Source organism: Peromyscus leucopus, chromosome 23 (assembly GCF_004664715.2).
Source record: "Peromyscus leucopus breed LL Stock chromosome 23, UCI_PerLeu_2.1, whole genome shotgun sequence".
Lineage (NCBI taxonomy): Eukaryota > Metazoa > Chordata > Mammalia > Rodentia > Cricetidae > Peromyscus > Peromyscus leucopus.
The window spans coordinates 46,424,061-46,450,074 of NC_051082.1; the positions used below are offsets into that span (position 1 = coordinate 46,424,061).

Below are 26,014 nucleotides of genomic sequence, written 5' to 3' on the forward strand. Positions count from 1 at the left end.
GGGTAACACCAACGCTTCCTCTTCATCCCCCTGCACAACGAGTGTGGGGTGACACCAACGCTTCCTCATCCGCCTGCACACGAGTGTGGGGTGACGCCAACGCTTCCTCATCCCCCTGCACACGAGTGTGGGGTAACACCAACACTTCCTCTTCATCCCCCTGCACACGAGTGTGGGGTGACACCAACGCTTCCTCATCCGCCTGCACACGAGTGTGGGGTGACGCCGACACTTCCTCTCCAGAGCATCCAGGTGAAGCAGCTAAGTGTGTCAGCTGTGCTCTTCTGTGGCTTGTCCATCTGCGGACAGGCTCCACACTGTGCTTCCCCAGCAGAGGAGTGATAGCTGCCATTCATGAAATGCACCGCCCACTGCCCTGGGTTCTTTGCCTGGCGTAGCCCACCCTCTCTTGGGATAGCCCACCCTCTCTACTTCACACCCTGGAAGGGGTATTGTCAGCTGTGTTTTATACAAGGGACACTTGAGCATCTTTCAACAGTATCCTTACCAGTGCCCAGAGCTTTGGGTGGTTGATCTCTGCAGACACCCTCTCCCCTTACCTACAGGCTTGGGGGTCACAGAAAATGTTTCTGGCAAGATCGTATTGGGTGCTATAATGAAATGAGTACCGCAACTTAGCCAGTCAGAGGTGGATTTGATGTTAGAGACACTCGTATTGTGAATCATCGTGCTGGTCGTTTCTCTCCTTGGTGTGACAGAAATGCCTGATCAAAGCAGGTAAGGAAGCAGGGCTTCACGCTGGCTTATAGACCTAAGCAATTCAGTCCATTGTGGTGAGAAGGCGTGGCATCAGGAGCTGGGCACATGCCACCCACATCCAGGAAGCAGAAAGATGGATACTGGTGCTCAGCTCACTTTCTGCTTTTCATTCAGTCTGGGACCTCAGCCCGTGGGATGGCGTCACCCACATTTAGGGTGGGTCTTCACACCTCAGTTAACCTAATCTAGACATCTCACAGGCGTGCCTGGGGATCTGGGTGATTCTGGATGCTGTCAAGCTGACAGTGTTAACCATCACAAGTCTACTTCCTTGTCAATTTGGCGTTAACACACATCAATGCTAAACCACAACCTTATTCTCCACACCACACAGTCCCCATTGGCCTGTGGTCATCTCCTAATTCATAATGCAAAATGCGTGCAATCCAACTTCAAAGTCCCCATGATCTTTAGCAGTCCCAACACTGTGAAAAGGTAAGTACAAAGTGTAAGGCCGTCTCTTATCTGTGAGTCCCTACATCAGAAAACCAGCTAAATGCTTCCAACATGCACTGGCATAAAGTAAACATCCTTGTTTCCAAAGAGAAGACTGGGATGGTCAGTGCAAAGCGAGACAGAAACTCAGGGAAAACACCAAATCTACAGCCCCATGTCTGGCATATGGGCTTATGATGGAATCAGCTGGGCTCCAAGGGGCTTAGGTAGCTGTCTGCAGCACACATAGCCTCTCTCTTGGGCCAGTTCCACTCCAGGTCTTCAGCTTTCCTCCCTAGATGTCTCATGGTTCCAACATCTCCAATATCCTGAGATCTCCGTACAGCCTCGACTTCACCTCCATAGCTTTGCGTCATCGCCCCTCGGAGCCTTCTTACAGCAACTCTGACCCTGCCACACATCGCCTGGCCTCAGTGTCTCTTTGGAACCTCAGCTCCAGACCCCACACCCCGCTTACTCTTGCCTAGTTCACGACTGCAAAAGAAGTGTCACATGGTCAGCACTGCCAAGGTCTGCTGCTAATTTGGGATAGATCTCGGATCACAGTTAGATCAGCTTCTGTGTACTGACCCTGGACAGACACTTCCCAGGTGATTGTTTTCAGGGAATCTCCTGGATGGCCCTGCCCTTTCAGATGAATTTGCATATTCAGTAGATGGAAACTTCAGGGGTAAGGTCTTGCCTTAGGGCCCCTTTCATGCTGTGCTGTGCAGAGAGTATGGTTTCTCTTTAATGATATTGCTTCCCTTAGCTGTCACAGCTGCCTTCAAACCTGCTTTATCTGTAAGGCCAAACCTGCTCACACTTTTCCTGCACAAACTGCCCATCTTAATCATTTTTCTGCTTCGCTTTTTGCTCTGGCTTGCTGTAGACCCGGATGATGACAATAGCCTAAATGCCATCCTGTGTCAACAGGCGAGGCCATTACCTTTGAATTCAACAGTGATACAGCCGGTCTTTGCCAGAGTGTAACACGAGTGACTTCTAGGTGAGTTCCCGGTACAGTCCTTGTTTCCTTCTGAAACATCATGAGCCAGACCCCCACTGTCCACATTTTTCTCAGCATTCTGGCCTTCCAAGCTCCCACCAGAATGGTCCAGCAGGTTCTGTTTATAACATCCAAGGGCTTCTCTAGCCTGAAGTTCCAGACTGTTCCACATTCTTCCAGCAAACCAGCTCCAAAGGCTCATGGGCCACAACAAAGATGTCGTGTCTGGGTACCAGCTCTGTGGTAGTCACTTTCCTGTTGCAGTGGCCACAGTCCCTGACAGAAGTGGTCACTTAGCTCTCTGACTACTTTATATGGGTCCCACCGGAGGCTTGGGAGAGTGGGGGTGGGGCCGTGTTGTAAAGCAGCCCGGCTGGGTTCGTCAGTCTTATTTGAACACAGTCCTCTGAGGGTAGAAGTTTATAGACCTGTTTGTTTCAGTAGCCATGATTATACTTTATCCTCAGGAATTTGTACACAAAATCTTTGTATCAGATTTAGTATTTATTTCACAGCTAGCTGTGAAATATAGTTTGATTCTAGAATAGTAAAAATTGTCATGGTAATAATGAAAACAACAACAACAAAACCCCCTGTAATGTTCCTCGGGCCTCTTTGCTTTCATTTGATACAGGTGCAGTTTTCCCAAGTATTTTTGCTCATTTATGTAATAATTCTCATTATTTTCCTTTGTCAGAACTAGAGTTACCACATCCAGTGACCCTGAATGGCAACCCCATGATCAGGCTAAGACTTAACTTTCAGTGTTGGGGAGGTTGCTGGACATGGTGTTTTAGGTCAGGATATCTGCCACCTGTTTGGAGGCAGGAGTTTGAAACAGAAGGAGGTCAGGGTCCTGGGGAGGCAGGAGTAGCCATTAGGGCTGCCGTTACATTTCCTTTCTCCCCAGACAGCTGTGGCAGTGCAGGGGTCCAGCTGTCAGCAGAAGTTTAAAAAAAGAAGAAGAAGAAGAAGAAGAAGAAGAAAAAAAAAGGCACGACCCCTCTCTGGCCAACAGCAGGAGGCTGTGCAGTTCCCCTGGAGAGGCTGAGGGCGCAAAGGTTGGCCAGTGGGTCTGGCCGTTCGAGAGGATACTGGCACCTGTGGAGGACTGAGGAGTCAAGGTTAAATGCATTTATTTATTTAGTGTGCACTAGAAAGGCAGAGGGATGGAAGGCAGTTTGTGCTGAGCATCGCATGGGTTCTGAGTTTATTTGCAGTTATTGGGAGGGGTGCCCCTTCCGGGTGAGGTGGTCCCAGACACGCCAAGGAAGAGAATGGGATGCAGAGCCAGAAGGAGCGGACTTTTGTGGGGGAGTGGGCTTCCATGTCCCCTTCATGTAGGGTTCTTTTGTTTTTCCCCAGTGTGGGGAAGTGAATTTAAGGCCTCCACATGCTAGACAAGTGCTCCACTACTAAGCTATGTATTCCCAATCCTTGAAGGATGACTTGTAAGTGTGCATTTTTCACTCTTTAGCTTGCGCCCTAATTTATTGAATATATCAAAGTAATTCTTGGGCCTGGAGAAATGGCTCAGTGGTTAAGAGCGGCGAGTGTGTTTCTAGAAGATCAGAATTTGGGTCTTAGCACTAAGTCAGAAGGCTCCCAGTTGCCTGACACTCCAGCTCCAGGGGACCTGGCGCCCACTTCCGGTCTCCACAGACCCATACACACGGCAGACATTTACATAGGCCTTACACACATTTACACATACATTTTTTAAAGTAATTCTTACCTTGCTGGTGTCAGTGTTGTGGATTAAATAAGATGACTTATGTGAAAGCCTTTTGTAACCGACCCTCTGGATTCAAATATAAGTTATTATTAATAAGAATAACGTCATTTTTGATGGGGAACCAGATAGATGATTGTTTTAATTCATTCATCATATGTAAATGATATTGTATTCTTGCAATCAGAGTCACTTAATGAAGGTCATGATTAGAAGTAGAAGGAGTAAGCCAGTAAACTGTTGTGTTATTGTTTGTTTTGAGACAGGGTCTTACCATGTAGTGCTGGCTGTCCTAGAACTCACTTTTATATAAACCAGGCTGGAGCCTTGAACTCACAGAGGTCCACCTGCCTCTGCCTCCCATGTGCTGGGATTAAAGGTGTGCACTCCAACATGCCTGGCTAGGAAACCATTTTTAAGTAAGATATAATCCAGCGATTTCAGTAGTAGATACATAATTAATATTGAAAATTAATGTTTTTGTGTATCTGAAGTGTTTTACATTTTGGCTAATAAGGCAGCATGCTTGAAGGATACATTGAAGAAAACTGAACTGGGAAAAAAAATAAGAGCAAGATGGTGAGATGTGTCTAATTCTGCATTCTGTAGCGGACTATTTTTAGCATCTCTTTGAATCAATGATGAATTCTCATTTCAAGATTCAACCATTAAAGGAGAGAAAAACATAAACCAGTTTAGTTTAGGCCAGGATGCTTTCCCCTCGGCCCAGATCTGTTCTGGGCTTTAATGTGTGACGGGGCACTTCCTGGGAGCCAGTGGTTTGCAGTCTTTGAAGGAGCAAGAGCAGCGGGGAGAGAGAGCCAGAGGATCAGCCAAGGACATGCTGCTCCACTTTGACAAACTCCGGAGTCCGGGGATTGCTTAATGAGGAAGCTGCATTGTATCTGTGATGCTGGACAAAGGAGTCAGTCAGGCGTCCTGTGGCCCCGCTGCCTCCTTCCTGTCCTCGGGTCCTGTTGTTACCAGTTGGTGTCCACCCTCTGGACCCCATCCCGTCTGCGGCCTGACCTGGCTGCTGCCCCGTCTCTTTCCTCAGTCTTGGGCTGCCTCTGAGGACCGCTCAAGAAAACTGCTTCCGAAGCCAGCTGGGACCAGTCCACCCTGTCGATGTTCAGTGGTGCTGCTGTTCACCAGCCTGGCCACGTGCTTCTCCTCATCAACCTCTCCCGAAGTAGGGAGCCTTATTCCATTCTGAACAAATTATTCTTATTTTTGTCTTTCGATGCTCATCCCAGAGAGGCTCATTAACCGTTTGGTGGCCTGGAAACAGCTGCTCCCTGGCACACATTCTCACGCTAAGCCCATGTGATTCTTGAAAGTGGTGACCACAGATTCAGTTTGAGGTCATTGAGTCCAAGGCACAGCCAGCTTTCTCTTGCTCAAATAGGTCAGAAACAATTCTTCTTCTCTCTCTCTTTTTTTTTTTTTTTAGCTTAGGCGTTTGAGAAACTCGCTTATTTGTCAAATGATTGGGTATTGTGTGTGTACTAAGGGGGAACGGGGGAGGGAGAGTGGAGTTAGGATGGAGGTCTGAGAACTTTTAGGGCCATATTCTCTCTCCCACCAAGGGAGATTAACAGAAAAAAGAAACACTAGCCTGGCCTGTGTAGGCTGAAACATTGTACAGCTGGATAATCCGTTTTTCCTCCGAAAACCAAGTATATTTGCTATGAATATCTGGCCATCTCCAGCCTCTACACTTTTTGCTCTCCAGTGATCCAATTACTTTGATATGCTAATGAAGAACGCAACAGATTTAATACCAGAGCTGAACCTTTCCAGAAGACATCTCAAGGTTTAGTTTTGTGTGTTGGTTTTGTTCTAGGCTCATATTGAGTGGAAGCTGCTGTGAATATCCTTTCTGGGTGAGCCCAGGGCTTAGGATCCATGTGACCCAGCTCTGCAGTCTTGAGTCAGGTGCGGTGGCTGCAGGTCAGGCTGTGGCAATGCTCGGTGGCTGGTGTTGTCGTGTGCCGAGGCTGGCTCTTCCATCATGAAGTCATTTAGTGACTCCCCGGTCGCACCTTTGTAGCTTGGGAACAGGTTTGAAACAAACTCCCCTTCTTCTCTTAGTGAGGAAGCGGAGGGAAGCCCATGAGAGAGTGAGGCTGGCTCAAGGGCCTTCTGTGAAGTGGGCACAGAGAGGAGAGATGGCCATCGCCTGGGTGTCTGAGTGGTACTCTTCCACAGGGGTCACTGCTGGTTGCTCACCGTTAAGAAAGGGACGGGAAATGTCAGTGCTGGCCTGCTAGGCCTGGGGTGATGTGTGCTGATGAGAAGTCCTTGAAGGCCAGCCTGGAAAAGCAATTGGCATCCTGCATGGAAGGCCTTGGATGCTGTGCTCAAGAACTGGACATCACTGTTTGGAGTGCTGCAGGCTCAAGGAACAGGGGCCCGATTTGTGCTGACACTGTCAAGGACGTGGATATGTACTGAGGGGACAGACTGGTGTTGCAGCCCAGGAGGGTGTGTGACTTCCCGGCAGACCGCATGTGGTGGGCAGGCATCTCTCCTGTGGCTAGAGAGCCCTGGGTACCTCTAGGCCTGTGTTAGACCTCAGGGAGGTGGTGGAGGTGTTGGGTTAGAGCAAGGAGTGCTGATTTGATGTTTCAAGGATGCAGCTTCCTCCGAGTACCAAGCAAGCCTTATTTCAGACTGAGGTCTCCGGGATGACACAACATTAACTCCCTCTGCGCCTCCACAGTGTTCAGGGAGAAGTGGATGGGAGCTGGAGGACGGGAGCTTTCTAAGTAGGGGCTGCGTCTCTCAGACTCCTCAACACCTGACACTGCTGAAGTCAAGTGTGAGAGGCCCGTCTCCGTGGAGACGCATGCAGCACCGTATGTAACGTGTCAGGAGCAAGCAGCCGGCTAGCATGGTGTTCAGATGATGTCAGCCCTTTATCTTCACGTTCACTTTATATACTCTGCATCCAAAGGATGGCGTGTCCATGTTCCACGGGCAAATTTTAGATCCTTCTGGTGTGCTGCAGCTGCTTCCGGGTTCCTCTCAGCACTCGGTCTACCTCCCTCCAGCTCTCTTCCAGCCCAGGATGCAGCCTCTTTCTAACCTGTAGTGGGAGGCTAGAGCCAAGGGGCAGAATTCAACACGTGCTTTCAAGGTGGCTGTGACTGGTGATTCTGTAATCGGGCAACTACTTGTATAAAGACAGTAAGTCTTCCCGTGTGCCGGGCAGGCAGGCGTGCATTCACTGGCAGAAATAAGGGGTGAAGAGTGGATTGGCTCCTTTAGCATCATTGTTCATCTTACACTGCAGCCCAGGTAACTGGACCCTTCTGATTGGCTGCTCAGTGTTTCTCTTTTCAGACTTGTCCTCCCCCCCCCCCCTTTTTTGAAAGTCAGTCCTGTTTCAGGATTGCGTTTGATGGTGTGGCACCTAGCATGAATGACATTCCTGTTAGTTCTGACCCACAGAGGCCTACTGGAGTTGAGTCCAAAACAGTAGCCTTCCATGGTCATCCTTTCAATATTTTTCACCAGGCACTGTTAGCGTGGTCAAACATACGTTCCAGTCCTGAGTTTCTGCAAAGTCATACTATGGCAGGGATTGATTTTCCTTCCTTCATATCATATCAGGCCCACAGCCATCCACACTTCCTGCATTCTCTCTGCTAACCTCCAAGGGCACCATGCACAATTGTGGTGTGCATACATACGTGCAGGCAAAACATTCATGCACATAAATAAATCCAAAAGGAATTTTCAGAAGCGAAAATACTAGCTGGCAGTGTGATTTGTGCTGCAGTTGATGAATGCCACCTGGTGTTTTTATTTTAACTTACTCCACTATCTCTTCCAGCACCTACTTTATATTTACCAGTTCAGTAAAGACTTGTGAGGGCAAGGACCATCTCTTGTTACTCAACAGTGGATCCCCCATCCTCTTAACAGTCCAGGTATATGTTGTATTGAGTTGTGGGGCCAGGTAAACGCGGTCCTACTGAAAAAGGTGTCGGCGTGTAATGCAGTGGGAACTAAACTCCAGGAAACACAGAGAGAACACCAGAGCTGCTGCTGTTGGTGCCAGACATATGCTTCATGACCCCCCCTCTCTCCCTCCCTCCCCTCCCCTTCCTCCCCCTCCTCTCTCTTCCTCTCCTTCTGTCTTTCCTTTCTCTTCCCTGTGCTGAACTATGTCCCCAGTCCCTTGAAATGTTGTGTTTCATGTTTTACGAAGTGTGCTTTTCCAACACGAATAGTGGCCACGCGTATTATAGGATTGAGCAGGGGGTTGCAAACAGAACTTCTTTGTGAACAGTCCAGGATGCTGCTGGCCTGATCAGGTAGATGGAAATGGAGTCTAGTTAAGGGAGTGGAACAAGGAAAGGAAGCCAGCAAACAGCCGCACCAGGAGGGGCCACATGTGAGTTGTGTGTGTGTCAGCTTCTGAGTTCTGTGGAACTAGGATCGGCAGGCTTAAGAGCCATGGCACGGACCAAAATAGTCATCAGGCTTAGTGCAGTCAGATTAGGGGAGTCTGGGCAGATTAACAGTGAGCAGTTTAGACACAGTCTGTTTGCATGTGAAGCACTTTCATATCACAGAATTCCTTATTTCATATTGACTTTAAATGTCACGAGCAAGTGAGATCAGCAGACTGGTTCCAGAGAATGTTAGATTGTCATTGGCTTTGGAAGATGCTCGTAGAAGACTTACCGAGCATGCGTAGTACAGTCGCCTTTCATGCTGGGCGCTGAGAAATGTGAACTGAAGGTAATTTGGACGGCTGCTGTTGCCATAAATGGTCTAAAATGCATTTGAAGTTACCTGAACTCATGTTCGTTATCATAAAAGATATCTGGTCCTCTCTCCTCTCTTGCTTTTAGGACAAAACTTGAAAGCAATAACAACAACAAAACTAGGTGGTTATTTATCCAAAGCTGTGACTCACTATGGCTTCACGATGTCCTTACGATAAGTGATTTTTATTTGGTAGCAACATTTCGACAATTACCTGGAGACAACACCGAGTGCATTTGGATGCTGCCGTGTTGAGGCCACTAATTAGAACCCAAACGGCCAAGGGTAGATACATCTTTGATGGGATTTTGGAAGGGGGTGTGGCTCCACAAAGACCACCCCTTTAACTATTGATTTGCTTGTTCTTGGAGTCAGCGACCACTTGAGTGTATGTATGCTGTTCTTCACAGTATTTCTTTCTTAGATACTTGTAAGAGGAGCTTCTGTCCAGCTCTCTGAGCCAGAACTCCCAGGGTGGTACTGTTTGACACGGTGGCCAGTTGCTTCATATTATTGCTTACGTTAACATTAATTAAATATAACACTAAGTCTCTCCGCCACACTAGCTGGATTTTTGGCACCCAGGCCAGTGTTCCAGGTCCCTGGAGGCTGTCCGACTGAACATTATTCTCTGGAGCATTTCTCTCATAGCAAGGAGCTTAGGTGGTCAGGCTACCTTAGGGTATTCCTCGACCCCCAGTTCCACTTCTGACCGTGACCTGCGTCTCCCACTTTATCCCCTTCTAACTTCTCCCGCATCTTAGTGTGAGACTGTATCACCAGCCATCTGAATTGTGACTCAAAGTCAGTTTCTACATCCATAGCCCTTCCGCTGCCTCCCTCCTGATGGCGGCCCCTGCCCTGTGCTGCCCTGTGCTGCCCTGTGCTGCCCTGTGCTGGTTTGGACCGTTGAAGCCTGTAACGTGCTGGTTACCTGAAGCCTCACTTGCTTCTTCAGGTCTGCTGAGGAAAGCTTTGGTAGGCAGGATGGGACTTTGGTCATTGCAAAGTGGCAACTCACGCTGTCTGACATGTAACTGCAAATGTATTGATTGAGGGGTGTAGTGTGGAAGTGAATGAAAGTAGGTTGCATTCTGAAGGGCAGAGATGATTTGGGTACCTGGAAGCTAGAACTGAGATGGGTGCTCCTGACAGAGGAACATGATGGGCAGGAACTGGCGGGGGCGGGGGAGAGGGGTGTTGTGGCTATAGTCTGCTCCTGGATGGTAGCCACATAGGGCTGCTGGGTTAGCTTTGGGCAGGAGAAGAGCTGGAACCATGGAGCTCTCTGTAAACCTGTGCCCTGAGCTGGCAAGATTTTACCTCTTTAAAAATGTATCTTTAGAGCCAGTTGGTGGCGGCGCATGCCTTTAATCTTGGCAGGAAGGCGGAGGCAGGCAGATCTCTGTATGTTCAAGGCCAACCTGGTCTACAGAGCAAGGGCCAGGACAGCCTGGGCTGTATACAGAAAAACCTGGTCTCAAAAAACCAAAAAGGAAAAAAGAAAAAAAAATTGTCTTTAGATTTACTCATTTTAGTGTATGAATATTTTGCCTGCATGTATGTATGTACATCACATACATACATACTGTTCCTGTGGGGGTCAGAAGAGGACAGTAGATCCTCTGGAACTCGAGTTACAGATGGTTGTGAACTACCATATGGGTGCTGGCACTCAAACCCAGGTCTTCTGGACGAGCAACCAATGTTCTTAACCACTGAGCCATCTCTCCAGCACCAGGATTTCACCTCTGGGTAGCTGTGCTGGGTTTCACATGTAATAGCTTTGATGACTAACACTATCTAGTTAATTCTCAAAGACTTTTGTGGTTCCTGGCCTGTATTAGAAACGTTAGCAGCTTTGCAGGGAAGAAAACCGCATGTGTTTGTATCGGAAGAGAGACCACACGATCTAGTTAGTAACAGGGTGCTGTGTCAGCCACAGTCAGTCAGCCGGGTGCTTGCTTGTCCTGTGTGGTCCTGGACAGGTCACCTCCTGACACTCCGGTTCTTCAGTGCAGTGGAGGCTCTGCCTGCTTCGAGGACTAAGTCGGACCCGTGTGTGATGTTGGTTCTGGAATGGTCCTGACTGCAGCCATCACCAGACGGCGGCTGGTCGTAAAAGCAGTGCTTCGTTGACTTCACGCAGGTTGGAGAGTGCCTGGCGATAACTGATTGCTCGGAAACCAGGACACTGGACACTTTCCTTCCCTGAGGTGCAGTTAGATGTACCCATTTCTAAAGTGAGCCTAACAGTATTGGCGGATTAGCTGCCTTTTTGTCGCTGTGATAAAATGCCATGGCTAGAACAACCGGTAGAAGGAATTTATTTTGGCTTACCATCCCAGAGCCAGAGTCCATGGTGGAGAAGGTATTGGCATGGCGCAGGAACAGGAAGCTGGGAGATCATATCTTAACCATACATGGGAAGCAGGGACAGAAAACAGGAAGCGAGGGGAGGTCATAAACCCTCAAAACCCACCCCAACAATGTGCTTCCTAAAGGTACCATAACCTTCCCAAAGAGCGCCACCTATTGGGGACCAACTATTCAAACACATGAGTTGGATTGGGGGAATGGTGTTTCTGATTCAGACCATGAGCTAGAGTTACAGTCCGTTGTGAGCTGCCTCTCGTGGCTCGTGGAACTGAACTCAGGCCCTCCGCAAGAGCAGTAGGCAGGCTTCCTAACCACCCAGCCATCTCCTTGGTGCCCGGTTTTCTCTTTCGCTTTTCAAAATCAGTAGCAAGTGACACAGCTGACTTTTAAACGGGTTCTCAGAAGGATGGTGGCCGGCTTCGCCGTGCTGGTTCAGTCTTTTGAACTGGTGTAACCGAGGCAGGTTCAGATGATTCTTCTGGAAGACTGAAGCTGCTCTGCCCTGTTCAGAACCTGTACCATTTCCACTCTCCCCCTGTGCCTGGACCGCCTGCCCCAGGCTTTCCTGGTGACTGGTGACCGCTACGAGGCGGTTTGGCAGGCACGTCCCACTTCTAGGCTGCCTTGTTCTCCATGTCTCACACGAACTGATTTTGCGACAGAATCCCCCATGCGTTTCTCATTCTGACTCTCTTGTGAGCAGTCGTTTCTCAATGGTTTTATGTGTTTAGTGTCTAAAAGGGACTGACTTGTCTTTTTTGGTGTTTATCTCCATGTTTTTCACTATTGAAATGTTTGTAACACAATTATCAAGATTCTAATTAAACACAAATATTGTTGGGGAAAGTGAACGGTCCTTACAGGAATGATCAATATTACTTGACTAATTCTGTAGAGGCGGTAACAATGCCTAAAATAATTTACTGTTGGATGAACAAATCAAATCACTTAGCTGAAGGTGCTTAGAATACAATTGACAGCTTTTCTGCCCTTATTAGGCAGAAAACTCTTATTAACTATGAATCCTTGACATTACTTCTAGAATTTCTTCCAGAATAGGAAGCTGAGCTAAATAAAGCTTTATGTACTGTATTAGATCTTTGCTTAAACTAATTTAAAAAATTAGTTGTTCTGGGATTAGGGCTCCCTTGGTGAAATTGTTGAGTTGTAAAATCTGAACTCCGGGCTTAGGTGAAGACTTGAGAACGTCTCAGCTACTGTTATTAATGAGTTCCTTTATTTTCCCATCTAGGTCTGATCCCGCTCGCCCTCCCTGCTGACACCTGAGCCGGGCGGTGATGCTGCCGAGACCTTTGCAGCCCACAAGTCAACCTGCATGGTAGGAGTGCCAGCCGCCTAGCGTCACGGCCGCTCAGGTTCAACAACCACACCATCTAGAAATGAAACTGAAAATAGAAAGGCACAAAGGATAGTGATGGCTTTGGATATTTATAACAGTGTAATTTAACGTATTGCTAATAACTAAAGGCTTTTGATTCTAACCATGCTTCAGGATGTTAAAAGAGAAGGACTATGGCTGGATAGATTCATTTTCATGTGAAGCAAGAAACATGACTATCTGGTTTACATATTACACAGCTATTCTTATTTCCCCCCATGAGATTTTTTTAAATGAGATTTTATTTTAATTTTATGTGTATGAGTGTTTTTCTGTATGTTTCTATCTGTACTATGTGCATGCTGTGCCTGCAGAGGTCAGAAGAGGGCATCAGATCCCCTGGCAAATGGCTGCCATGCAGGTGCTGGGAATTGAACCCGGGTCCTCTGGAAGAGCAGCCAGTGCCCTTAACTGCTGAGCCATCTCTCCAGCACTGCCTCCCCCCCTTAATTGAACTGTACAGTTCTCAAGAATGACCTTTGTATATGACAGAGTTGTGTCACAGTGTCAAAAGGTCGGGCATGCCCGGGACTTTTTCTTCCAGTTCTTCTGTGCCCACTCCTTGTCAGGTGGTCCTGACTAACAGACCATTCATCCTGTATCCAAATGTAATCAAAGGGTCTCTTGCTGATTGCAGAACTCCGTGATGGAAGGAGACATCCTGGCTGTGCATTCTCAATTAGTCCGATACTAAGGACTCCTGGTAACAAAAACATCCTGAGCACTCGATTTCATTAGTGTGAAAAGGAAAATATGGGATGCCAAGTGCTGTTTACTGCAGAGGCCCAGGAATCTGACAGTGTTTAGAAATCAGCATGATTCACAATATTAACAGAATCAGCAGCAGAGTATTTTAAACTCCTGTGGTCGTTTATGTAGCTGCATCTAGCAATACTCATCATTTCGTGTAATGATAAAATTCATAATTGGTAAGGTCTCAGAAAATCAGGAATGTAAGAAACATTTTCAAAAATTGGAAAAGAAAATCCTTCCAGAACGTGGTAAAGGTGTCCGTGAAAACCCTGTAGCTAATACTGGACTCATTAGTAACTGCAATGTTGGGAACCTTTACCTGAGGTTGGGAACATGCCAACGTGGCCCGGAGATCTGGGAGCACAATGAAGCAGGTATGGAAATCAGAGGACTCAAGAAGAAACCAAATCACCTTCCAGTCTGTGAAGTAGGGAAGGATGAGAAGATAACAAAGTCTAGACACTCGTGACAGCAGCTCAGTCTGTAACTCCCCTCTGCCGAGAGAGGTGAAGTGAACAGAAAAAGAGAAAACAGCTGCCGTGTAGTGCAGCACAGGACAGTGGTTTTTAAATCCCTGGACGTCTCTGTCCTCCCCACAGCCCAAGACCTGACCCTTCTTCAGCTCCCCACCCTGTTGGTTTAGGCCACAGAGGGCTTGCGGCTGCCTCCATTTCTAATTGTGTGCTCTGTCACAGAGCATCCAGCCTGCGACTCTGAGTTCCAAGACAGGCAGGGGCCAACATCGAGGGGAAGGGGCTGCTCCCTCAACACCTGTAACGCTGATGAAGTCTCAGTGCGCCTCATGAAGATGGACCATAGCAACTCATTTCTAACAAGAGGACTGGGGATAGGAATGGATGCTGAATGCCAGTAGACACTGTCTGCTAAATGTGTGTGTGTGTGTGTGCATGTGTGAGCACATGTACAAGCAAGCGTGCATGTATGCGTGTGCTTGTGTGTGTGCTTGTGGGGAACATGTGTGTCCGTGTATGCTTGTATGGTGTTTATCATTTGAATCATATTGTATAGCACTATAAGTTACATATTATGGCTGTTGATTTCCACTTAGTGCTTCCCAAATCTTTACTCGTTTTTGTGAAGTTTTGCAGTATGGATTTGAGGAAATTTGAGTTCTGGTCCCAACGGCTTGGAATAGTTACGTGACCAGTCTAGTGGCTGTGGATGATTCCAGAATTATTCCTAAGTCACTTGAAATAAGTCAGTTACTTTAGCCTGGTTAGGGCATTTAGACATTTTATAAAAGCCTGTGGCAGCATGCCCTTCCCTCCGAGTGCTCTGTGTGATGTTTGGAATAGTGCAGTGGTGCACACACAGCGTGCCCTTCCCTCCGAGTGATGTTTGGAATAGTGCAGTGGTGCACACACAGCGTGCCCTTCCCTCCGAGTGCTGCGTGTGGTGGAATAGCGCAGCGGTGCACACATTAATCCTGAGTGTGGCGTAGACAGGTTTAAATGGTGTCAATCAGCTGCTGTTCTTTTGCTTAGATTGAGTCGAAGTCTTGCCAACGCAGAGTCCATCTCTTAAGTGTTCCAGCTTTGAGCTTCGCGTGTCAGCAGCTCTCAGCTCTCAGCCTCAGCCGCTGTCAGCAGCTCGTGTTGACGGCTGCTCTTGGCCGCCCTCTTAGCAGCTCTGTCGCTGTCCCCAGCCGGAGCCGGGAGCTCCTGGCAGCTCTCTTCACAACTCTCTGCCTGCTTGGCATTTTCAAAGCCAGTAGCTCCTGGTGTTACCAGCTCTCGGTGAAAGGAACTCAGCCCACTCAGTCCCTGACGCAGACACGAGCAGGTGATAAAACCATCAGAACATAGCTGTACCGGGGTTTACATAAGCCGCTCTGCTTGGAGCAGAGGTCTGACTCTGGCCCCGTGAGGACAAGATGGATGCTGCTTCTATAGACGTAAAGGGTAGGCTCGTGCGCAGGCTGCTGCTCACTGTGGACGCCCTGGATGGCCAGGCCAGCCTGCACATTGGGCTTACCTACCCTGGGGGGTGCGGGTCACAGACCAGAGTTAGGAAACCTGAAATGGCTGCGGTGTGGGTGGAGCTAGCTGGGGTGCTGAGGCCGTGTCCAGGGCACTTGCAGAGGGGCCACTGCACACAGGGCTGAAGGAAACGGCCAGGACAGTTATAGTTCAACCTGACATAACGCAGTTGAGAGACCGCCCTGTCAGACTGGCCTGTGGGAAGCCCATGGGGAGCCCGTGGGGAGTTTTTCTTGACTGATGATTGTCATTTGTTTTCTTACTCTTTAGGGGCCCGCCACCCAGCTCCCAAATAAATCACACACGGAGGCTCATTCTTAATTGTGAATGCCCGGCCTTAGCTGCTTGTTTCTTGCCAGCTTTCCTTAACTGTAAATTAACTCATCTGTCTTTTGCCTCTGGACTTTTCCCTTTCTCAATTTTTGTATATCTTTCTTTCTTACTCTGTTGCTGGCTGTGAAGCTTGGTGGCTGACTCCTGATGTCCTCCTCCCTCTCTTGCTCCTAGATCTCCCTCTCCCAGATTTCTCCTGTTTATTCTCTCTGCCTGCCAGCCCCGCCCATCCTTTCTCCTGCCTCGCTATTGGCCATTCAGTTCTTTATTAGACCATCAGGTGTTTTAGACAGGCAAAGTAACACAGCTTCATAGAGTTAAACAAATGTAACATAAACAAAAGTAACACACCTAAAAATAATATTCCCCAACAGACGATTGATGTGGAAGGGCCTGGCTCACTGTGGATGGTGCTGGCCCTGGGCTGGTGGTCCTGTGTTGTACACAAAGGCAGACTGAGCAAGCCAGTAAGCAGCACTCTTCCATGGCCTCCTCTCAGTTCCTGTCTCCAGGCTCCTGCCCTGTTTGAGTTCCTACCCTGACTTCCTTCAGTGATGGACTATGATGTGGAACTGTAAGCTGAAATGAATCCTTTCCCCACTAAGATACTTGGGGTTGTGGTGTTTTATCACAGCAATAGAAACCATAAGAGAGGAATGAGGACCACCCTGGTGGTTGCTATAGCAACTTCAGAAGTGATGGTGCCTGCGAGGGCTTTTCTGTGCTGTCAGAATGATAGCCTAGGTCGATCCTCAGGACGGCCTGTTCACTCACACAGCTCAGTGGAATCCCCAGCCGCAGGAGAAGCCGTGACAGGTGTTGTGGCGGCTACGATGCAGAGGTCCAGAATTCAGGGCCAGGGTTCCCGGCAGCCATGGCTGATCTGGGCTGATCTGGGCTCCTGTGGACCATCTGGGCCCCTTTAGGATGGAAGTGGCAGCCGTACCAAGGAGCCCATCATTTAGGGCTGCGGTGGGAGGTGCAGGCTGGATTGTCAGTGTGCTGGCCTCCCAAGGGAAAGGTCCTGGTTGATTGACATCTGCTGTTTTTATTTCGAGGGAAGGACCCTCGTTTGCTCTCCTGTTTGCCGGCCATTTGTGTTTCCTGGATGGAACTTCTTCCCTCTTCTGCTACGTCTCTTTAGCCATGCCTGCGGACCAGCACAGCCCTCAGCACATGTCTAGCTTGTGGTTTCTTCGTTGCTTTTTAACCGTTGGGGGTTGCCTGTCATCTGTAGCTCAGCAGCATTATTCAGACATTTGAAATGTGGCTCTTGATTTCTATGAATTGGGACCTGAAGGACAAACCTACACAGGAATGTTTTTATTATTAAACTTTTGAAATAATTCCTATAAATAATTGTTATCACTCTAAACATACCTGTTGGCATGCACACCTAGTCATACATCTCTCATTTTAGTCAAGAAATACATACATGTATGTATGTGTGCTGGGGCTTGAAAGGAGAATATCATGGAGTACTGAAGGAGAGCAAGGTGTTTCTTCCTCCTCCTGCGGGAAATCACACTTTCCCTTGGCCTGGCCACAGCGTTTCACTGAGTCTCCTTAGCGACTCTGTGCATTCTAGTCTTGCACACTCAGTTTCTTCACAGTTACCAAATAAAATTAGTGTCACAAAGGGCTACACTGGATCCTGGCCCACAGAGACTCGGGACTATTCCTCTGGCCTGAGCAAGTGTAGGCTATGACACAAATATCTACATCTCTACAGTGGCCAGCCAAAAGCTAATCGTGTGTGTGTGTGTGTGTGTGTGTGTGTGTGTGTGTGTGTGTGTGTGTGTAGAGTGCAGAAGAGAGTGAGGTGAGACAGGAATCTTAGGTCATGCACACAGTCAGCTACAAGGCAGTGTGGGGAGGTGAGGATCCAGGCTGGTCGTCCGTGAGTGAGATAAAGTCTCAGATACAAATGGAACAGTAGAAATGTAGCCAGCTTATCTTTCACATGCTGGAGTTGATGTTCATGGCAAATGAGAGCTAAATTGGGAGGGAAGGAGAGAAAATGGGAGTGCTGCATTGGAAGTCAAGGGCCTCTCCAGTTCTCAGGCCGACATCAGACCACACTGCAGACAGCAGAGGGAACCAGTTAGCACAGTGCGTTCTTTGGTGAGTGTGATCTTTATGGTCCCTCTGCCCCTCAGATTGCACTTCTCTACAGTGTAACAGAGGGGACATGCTCAGGCAGCATGACTGCAGAGGACCATGTGACCAGTGGGAGCTCAGGAAGCCAAGTCCTGGCTTTGACGGTGGGAAGGTAGAGCTAGACAGATGGCTGTCTCCCGGGAGATAGCAGGAGGCTCTTGACTCCACCCAGGGTACCGCAACACAGAGGCAAATAGATCTAGACTGAGTCCTGACCCTTGCAATAGAAAGGGCACCCTTAGGTGGAAAGCAGAATGGCTCTGGTCAGCATCATGTCACTCACAGTGTGACCACAAGGATGCCGCTGGGACCACTTATCTTCCGAGGTGAGTTACAAGTTCATGTAATTAGAAAGCCAACATCTGCAGCACGTACAAACCTAGTTCAGTGTGTATAATGCACTCTGTGCCACCCAATTTAGCTCTGCCACATGCTGCAGTCTTAATTGCCTGGCATGCAGCAATCAGACTAAAGGTCACCCAGCCCATCAGGAATCGAAAAGACAGAATTGTCAGCCCTGCCCGCTCTTGCAAATGGATGCGGCCTTTGAGTTGCCTGTGTAAAGCATCACATCATCTACAAATAGGGGCAGCCTCGCTCCTTCCTCCCTGTTTAACCCTTTGTTTTCCCTCTCTTGTTTCACTGCTGGAGCAAAGACGTTAAGCACTGTAGTGAAGTCTTCCCGTGATCTTAGTGGAGACGTGTTGGTGTTTTCTCCATTGGGTGCTGTGCTGGCCAAGGTGTTGGTGTTTTCTCCATTGGGTGCCATGCTGGCCAAGGTGTTGGTGTTTTCTCCATTGGGTGCCGTGCTGGTCAAGGTTTTGTTGTGTGCCCTTGTGTTAGGCTACAGTCCCTCTATTCTTGTTTTTTTTTTTTTTTTTTTTTTTTTTTTTTTATCATGAAGGAACCCTCAGCCCAAAAACACAACTCTCACTTCACAAGGGTTAAGAGGTGGTCAGTTCTAGAGTAAAATATGAGTGACTGTGGCCCAGGAACACATATAACTCAGGTTATCTTAAATAATATGTTCCAATATGGTGATCGTTTGGTGATGTTTTTATAGTAACAGAACAGAGACAGTCATAAATCAAAGGATTTTTCAAGTGGAAAATGTTAGGCTCCGGGTTACAGCAGAGCTGGGAAGTCTCGGCTGTGACTTCAGATGCTGTTTGGTGGCATCTTAGACTTTGTGTGATGAAAACTAGGGTTTTGTTAAGTTAATCTGTTCCAGGAGGTTCCTCTGTTAGTCACGGAATGGAAGCTCAGACGCAGAAGTAGACAAGGGATGGCTGTTTAGGGGGCTGAAGGTGTGTTGTATGTTGTACATACAAGATAAACTGTAGTTGGTTCTGGACCTGCAGTATTCCATCCTCTCTGCAGTCAGTGAGGTTCTGATTGGTCAGTCAGCCTTGCAGAAGGCTCGGTGGCCAGTGTGCTTTTGGGGGGCTTCGGCTCACAGTTCCCCCCATTGGCCATGTATTACATTTTGTGCATGTGGGGACTGCATATAAATTATTAAATATTATTAGTGTCTGCATCACTAGGACCGTTTCATCCCTGGGAACTGATGTAGATGAGGCTGGTGCTGGGCAGAACAGCCACTCCTCAGGAGATGGTCATGGCCGGTAAAGCCATTGGAAAACAAACTACAGTTATTGGATCCTATCAAAATCTACTAGCCAGTGTCATCCAGATTTGATTTTTTGGTCTGTATTTGTCATGACATGTAACAGGTCCCAGGAGTAATCTAAAATTAAAATAATCAAGAACACGGGAGGGCTAGCAAAGCAAATGAGAGAAAGAGATCATTTAAACAACCGAAATTTACAGTTTTGAAAATGCTTGATTGATTGCCTGTTTCCTTCTGTACTGACAGTTGCTTGTAGCCTAGGAGCTTTTTTTTATTGTTTGGAGTATTTGAAAAACTGCTGCCTTTTAATTTTAGTTGGTCTTCTGGCCGGCTTGATCTTACAGCTACAACCATGGAACAGCCTGCTCTAATTCCCAGGAAAGATAACTTGATTAAAAGTTAATACTACCAAGATTAATATTGCTTTACCATACAGGAATAGACAAAAAATACTAAATATTATAAGCAACTTTAAAAAAATCTAATTTAAAAAGAATTTAAGAAACATAAGACAAGAAACGTTCAGGTATTAGGTACTGCATTGCTAATGTAGTTGAAGATGAGTATCATCCAGTATTCTACATCGTGTGGATGTGTTCTGGGATGGAGCCGACACTTATAGCAAGCTAACAGTTTGTCTCCTGAGGTTTATAGCATAGGAGTAGACTGGACCTAGCAGGCTGGAACCCTTTTCTTGTAGGCCCGTGGGGAGGCTTGGGTGGGATGATGGCATGCCCACTTCCTGGTTGATGAGTTCATCTGGTTTCCTTTATCCTTTCAGAAAGGCTCTGAAATTCAGAATTTTTAGTTATCATATTTAAAGTCTCACACTTCCTGAGACATTGTGCAGGAATCCACTGGACCAGATCGTGGGAACCACTGCCTCAGACAGGCACTTTTATTGCTCAGTTTCTCTCTCGTTGTGGGGCATTGTTGGGGCAGGGGTTAATTTGGTTAGGTTGCGGAACATGAGGTTTTGCGCCTTAATCACAACCTGCTTAAGAAACACGACTTGGCTTGGCGGTAACCTTTGAACTCAGACTACGCTCTCTGCACAGCGGTGGACAAGCCGGTTACTGCCCGCAGCAGCTCCTGTGGGCTCCTCCTCTCCCGTCACTGTCACAGTGCAGCTGTGCTGGTTCTGACCAGCACCCACGTGCTGAGTCACCGCTGTGAGCACCAGGCTGCGGCCTCCGCGCCACTCCGTCAGCCGTCAACCGGCATGTGGGTCTGCCGCTCCAGTGGAGACCGTGATGCTCCCAGGGCTCCTGTTTGCTCTGTCTCGGGTGCTGCTCTGACTTGAGCAGCCCTCTCTCGGGCACTGTTGCTGGCTCACATTGGTAACTCAGCTGACAGAACCCCACTCATTCTGGGAATCCCCTGGTGCTGTGTGGTCTCTAACAAGACCTGGTGACACACCAAAAGCTTTGTACCGAGGGCCTTCTCTGAAGTGATGGCAGAGTCACTAAAATCACTATAACTTACTGTAATGTTAGTAAGGCTGTATAAGAAAGGAGGGTCTCAGCTAAAATTGCCCAAGAAATAAAGCTATCCTCCTGTATTGGAGTCTCAATGGGGGTTGGAACTTCCAGAACCAAGCTGGAATGGCTACCCACTACACTCCTGACCTAGGAGACAGGCGTTGTTTCAATAAGGATGTTACCTTAGGTCAGAGGATCGTTTGACTTTGGATGCTTGCTAGGTATTTTAGATAACTGCACTGTTAGGAGTTCTTGGAACCACACATAGCATACAAGAAGGTCATCGTAGAAATCGGCTAATATATACACAAACGCTAAAATATCACCAAGACTTCTCAAACCATGGCTTGACCTTTGGAAGTAGTAGCTTTTGTGATAGTAGCTGGATTCCATTACATTTTCCTGTGACCTGCAGCACACAGCAACTCTTATAAAGGAAAACATTTAATTGGGTGGCTTACAGTGCAGAGGTTTAGTCCATTATCATAATCATGGTGGGAAACGTGGTGGCCTGTAGGCCAGGTACTGGAGATGGAGCATCTTCACTTGTAGGCAACAGGAAGTGGTCTGTCTCACTGGACATGGCTTGAGCATACATGAGACCTCAAAGCCTGCTTCTGCAGTGACACACTTCCTCCAACAACACCACACCTGCTTGAGCAAAGCCACATCTTCTAATAGTACCATTCCTTTGGGGACCATTTTCTTTCAAACCACCACAGAGAGGACAGCCCATCACAGCCTCGACTACTGGATCCCATCCAACATTCTAAGGTCAACATTCTACGGTTCTCTGTAGAATTTATCTGTCACCCTTTGAAGACACAGACCTCCAGCATATCAGCCGCCACGCATCCTTTCTGACTAATCAGCATGATGCCCAGTGATGTCTGTCTTTCTTACCGGACTCTGCCCTTCCGAGGCTGGGTTCTGCCACTGTCTGCGCCTAGTCCCCAGCTTGTTACAGGGGAAGGATCTATGCTACAGCGCCTGCTGGAGGTGTTTGGACTCAGCAGCATCTTATGCATCTACCTGCATGTCCCCTCTGAGTCTTCAGGATGCCAGGTGTCTCCGCTGGGCCCAAATGCTGCTCCTGTCTTGGCTGGCAGACTTTCCCAACTCTAACTCCACGGGTGAATCTTTAGCCCACAGCTTCCCACTGTTTCTGCGCTTCAGGTCCATGTCCTGAGAGGACGCTTTTACCTGCCAGCAAGGCTTTATGGTTCTCATCCTTGGCCAGGATCTGCTCAGTCACGGCTTTCAGTCTTTCATTGACTTTCCATGGGACAGGAGTACAGCTCAGCTGTCACAGGCTGCCTTGCTCTTTTGTAGCTGGTATCGCCTCTGTATCTTTCAGATGTCTGTACGGTGGCCCCACTGTGCCACATCCCTCCACCAGGACGTTTTCCAGGTTACCCAGTGAAATCCTCAGTAACTGAATCATACTGCATGGCAAGGACTGCTTGTTACCTATCAACTAGGCATCAGTCCCTCCCCTCCCCCGCAGAGTGGTACTCAGGCAAGTCCTAAATCCCCACATGCCCCCCTCCCCCCCTGCTCTCTTTCACCATTCTTGGGGTCACTTGTGTTAGTTTTTGTCTGAGAAACCAAGGCCAAGATGTGATTAAGGAAGTCTCCTCTGTGAAAAGGGATGAGGTGGGGCAGGGCGGGTGTCACTGAGGAAGCCAGAACTCCAGCGAAGCGCAGGCCAGCCCTGCAGGGACAGAGCGTCCTCCCTGCTCCGCCATCCTCCTGGCAGGGTGGTGCAGCAGAGGTGCAGGGACGCTGGCTTTTCCCGCCTTTGCCAGTTGCTCAGGTGTTTCATTTCAGTTTCTCTCTGCAGACATTGTCGATCTGTCTCATGCAGGGAGATCTGTCTGTCTCCTCCATTAAAGAGCGCAGTCACTCCAAGCTGGGCATCATGGTCCCACTTCCAGATTCCTAGGAGTCTGAGATCTAGTTCACAGTTCTGGGATCTAAGTTGATACCATTTCCCAGAAAAGTGGGACAAGTCAACCGTACCGCTAACACTGATTCCTCACAAAGCCACTGATAACCCACAAAAATTTCTCTGGCAACCTTTGCTTCACACTTAGCAGACAGACAGACTTGAAAGCATGGTTTGATGCATCCTGGTTCTTCCAATAGACTTGTGCTGAGCTCTTCTGTGGGCAGCAGTTGGATTAATCAACTGTTTGTCTTTGTCATTTGTAAAGCATTCTCAGGAGTAATGACCAATCCAACATTGGTTTCCCTTTCTCATTCTTGTGCTCAGTTAATTCAAGACTGAATTAGTGTCAGATAAAATAAAGGCAGCCAGGGAAAAGTGTGCAAGGACTTCACATTGGCCCAGAAAAGCGTTGCTTACAGTGGGATTGAAAAACTATCTTGCTAAAATTGCAGGTAGGGATTTTAGTCCCGTGTGTGTTGTCAGTGTTTACATGTGTGTGGGAGCTTCAGAGAGACACAGGAGTGAGAAACAGTTGAGAGGCTAGTCAGGACTGAAATTCTAGAACCAGCAGCGGGCAGAGGAAACAAACGATACATAAGCTCGTGGCTGAATAACCAATGGACTCCTTTTTCCAGAATCAGGCTGTGCTGAGGGCCATGCGTAGCATCGGCGTGAGCAGAATTCTTAGATTTGGATCACTTTGGAGGAAAGGCAGCTGCAGACCTCCCTGTAATAGTCACAGACATTCCTGCAGGCTGCAGGAATGTGTTTCAAGTGGGAAAAGAGGAAGTATCAAATTGCTGCGTCTTCTTCATCCTCAGACCTCCTTGTAGCTGTGTAGTGTGATGAGTGGACACTTAAGATGCAGGGACACCAGCCATTGAGACAGTTACTGCTACAAAGATGGTTCCCAACAGGACAGGGTTGGCCATGCCGAATGGGAAGCACCTGACCCATCAGGAGGTGAGGGTGACAGGGACCCTGAACAAGACCTTCATCATAGTCTCTGTGGGAAAGAATCTCTGAGGTAGGGCAGACTCAGAATTTGCTGGTTTGAATAATTTTGTGGTCTTTGGGTTATGGGGGCTGTAGGTAGCAGTCTTGTTGGGTGGCCCAGAATCGATTAGGGGAGGTGGGCAGTAGTCCAGGGCAGGGACCTGGCAAAGGAGGTAGTGGGTATGAGGTTCTCCTTCTGGAGAGCTGCACTTAAGAGCACACTTAGTTGATGTTTGTTTGTAGAGATTGGCAGCTCTTGGGGGAGGCAGGCTGAAAAGCCAGGAAAAAGCCCATGTTCCACTAGGACTATGAGGTTGCTTTTCTCATTTGTGCCCTAAAAACATTTTGTTAGTCTCAGGTTAGCCTTTACAGCTATCTCCTACGGAAGCCACGAGCCTCCCTGTACCACACATCACTTAGCCAGCAGCCCACTTGGATCGACAAAGATGTTGTACCCTTTGGCAGGATGGGATAGGAAGGCACAGGATACAGACTTGTAGAGGTATATGTGAGAGACATTTTTGTGTGTGTGTAGGGGGTGTGTGGGGGGAATCAGTCCAAGCCAGCTGCCTGATTGGCCGAAAGAACAGGTGTGCACATTTAACCCCCAGCCTGGGAGGTAGTGGTTAGCTCTGGAGAAATGGAACCCAGATCTCTCATTTTAGCTAAGCTGTAGACTTGAAAGTGAGGCACCAGTGATACGTGTGCGATTAGGGATCAGTCCAAATACATGTGGGTGATGACTTCCTGTCCGGAAGGTTTCTGTACTGACCATGTTTCTGGCAGGTCCAAGGTTAAAAGTTTGGCCTTGAATTCCGAACAGATGTCCAACCCAAGTGTCACACTTTGTGGGGGATAAAGGACTGAGAAGGCAGTGTTAGGCAGTCTCATCTGGCCTTGGGAGTGCGATCCTGTCTGGCCTCTGCTTCATCATCTCCCCAGCTTCCTCTTCAGAAACCCCGGCCCTCCCTTCTGCCTTTGCTGCTCTGTGACTTTTTTTTCAATTCTTTGGCAGTTTCATACATTCGTACACCGAACTCCGGTCATTTTCACATCTGTGTCTCACCCACCTCCCTGTCCGCTGACATCCTCCTTCCCAACATGGCTGTTGGGACGTGTGTGTGTGTGTGTGTGTGTGTGTGTGTGTGTGTGTGTGTGTCCCACAGAGTTAAATTAAGATTGCTTGCATGAACACCCGTGGAATCATGGGCAATCCCATTACAGTCGATGCCACCCTTTCACCCCAGCACCCATTAGCTGCCCATAGCCCCACAGTCTGTGAGGGATGGGCCTCATCGGCTCCTCCTCCATGCACAGTAGCAGGTGACCAGCGCAGTCCGGTGCAGGTAACCACAGCTGTGGTGAGTTCAGGAGTACAAGGGCAGTGCCGTGACCAGACGCTGTTACACGTCACTCCTCCTGGACCTCTGGTGCTTAGATTCTTCCTGCTCCTCCCCCGGGGTGTTCTCCAGCCTTGGAGGGGGTAGAGATAGCTTGTGGACCAAGCATGCCAGCCAGTGACTCTCAGTACTTCGATGAGTTGTGAGTCTGCACTCACTACCATCATTGCAAAAAGGCGCCTCTCTGGTGAAGGCTGAGAGCAGAACCAGTCTGGATATAAATGCAAACATTAGAAGGCAGTTCGTGTCCATTTACAAAACAGCAGTAGTGGGTTTTCTCCTGGGGCCTATGACATCACCAGCCACAGATTCTTGACCAGGTTTACAGGCGAAGCATGAGCCTCCTCCTATGGAAAGGGCCTCACATCCGAATAGAAAGAAAGTTGATTAGTCCCACAAAAGTCATGCTACTATTGCATCAGCAAGCACATCTGGCAGGTCGTTGTAACTGGTCGAGTCCACAGCTGGGTAGAAACATTGGTGGCCTTTCTCTGCCAGCAACCTTTTGGCACCGTGAGAGCTAGCCGCCAGGGAGGAGCCTTCCAGCCACAGCTGGGCAGACAGCGGTAGTGCAGCAGCTGCTGTGAGTGGTCGTCCGGGCTGGGTGAGTCATTTCCGCTCCTGAGTAACACCAGTCACCTCCGTGGTTCACCACGCTCGACTGGAGTGGTGTCCTTTGGTCTGTCCTTCCCCAGTCCGTCCCCACCTCCTGGGATCAGTGTCACACGACACGGGCGTAGCAATCGGTTCTCTTCCTTTTCCTTCCGCATACGGAACCCTAGTTTTGTAGCTCA

The 26,014-nt window shown here is 48.4% G+C and overlaps 1 protein-coding gene across 1 annotated transcript in view; it reads left to right on the forward strand.

The window, feature by feature from the left end:
• LOC119086108 (wiskott-Aldrich syndrome protein family member 3-like) overlaps positions 1-26,014 on the forward strand; it is an 80,141-nt gene that overhangs the window by 30,971 nt on the left and 23,156 nt on the right. Inside the window, exon 2 of the mRNA XM_037198510.1 lies at positions 12,370-12,456. The gene's annotated coding sequence lies outside the window, so the exon portion shown is untranslated. The remainder of the gene's footprint in view (positions 1-12,369; positions 12,457-26,014) is intronic.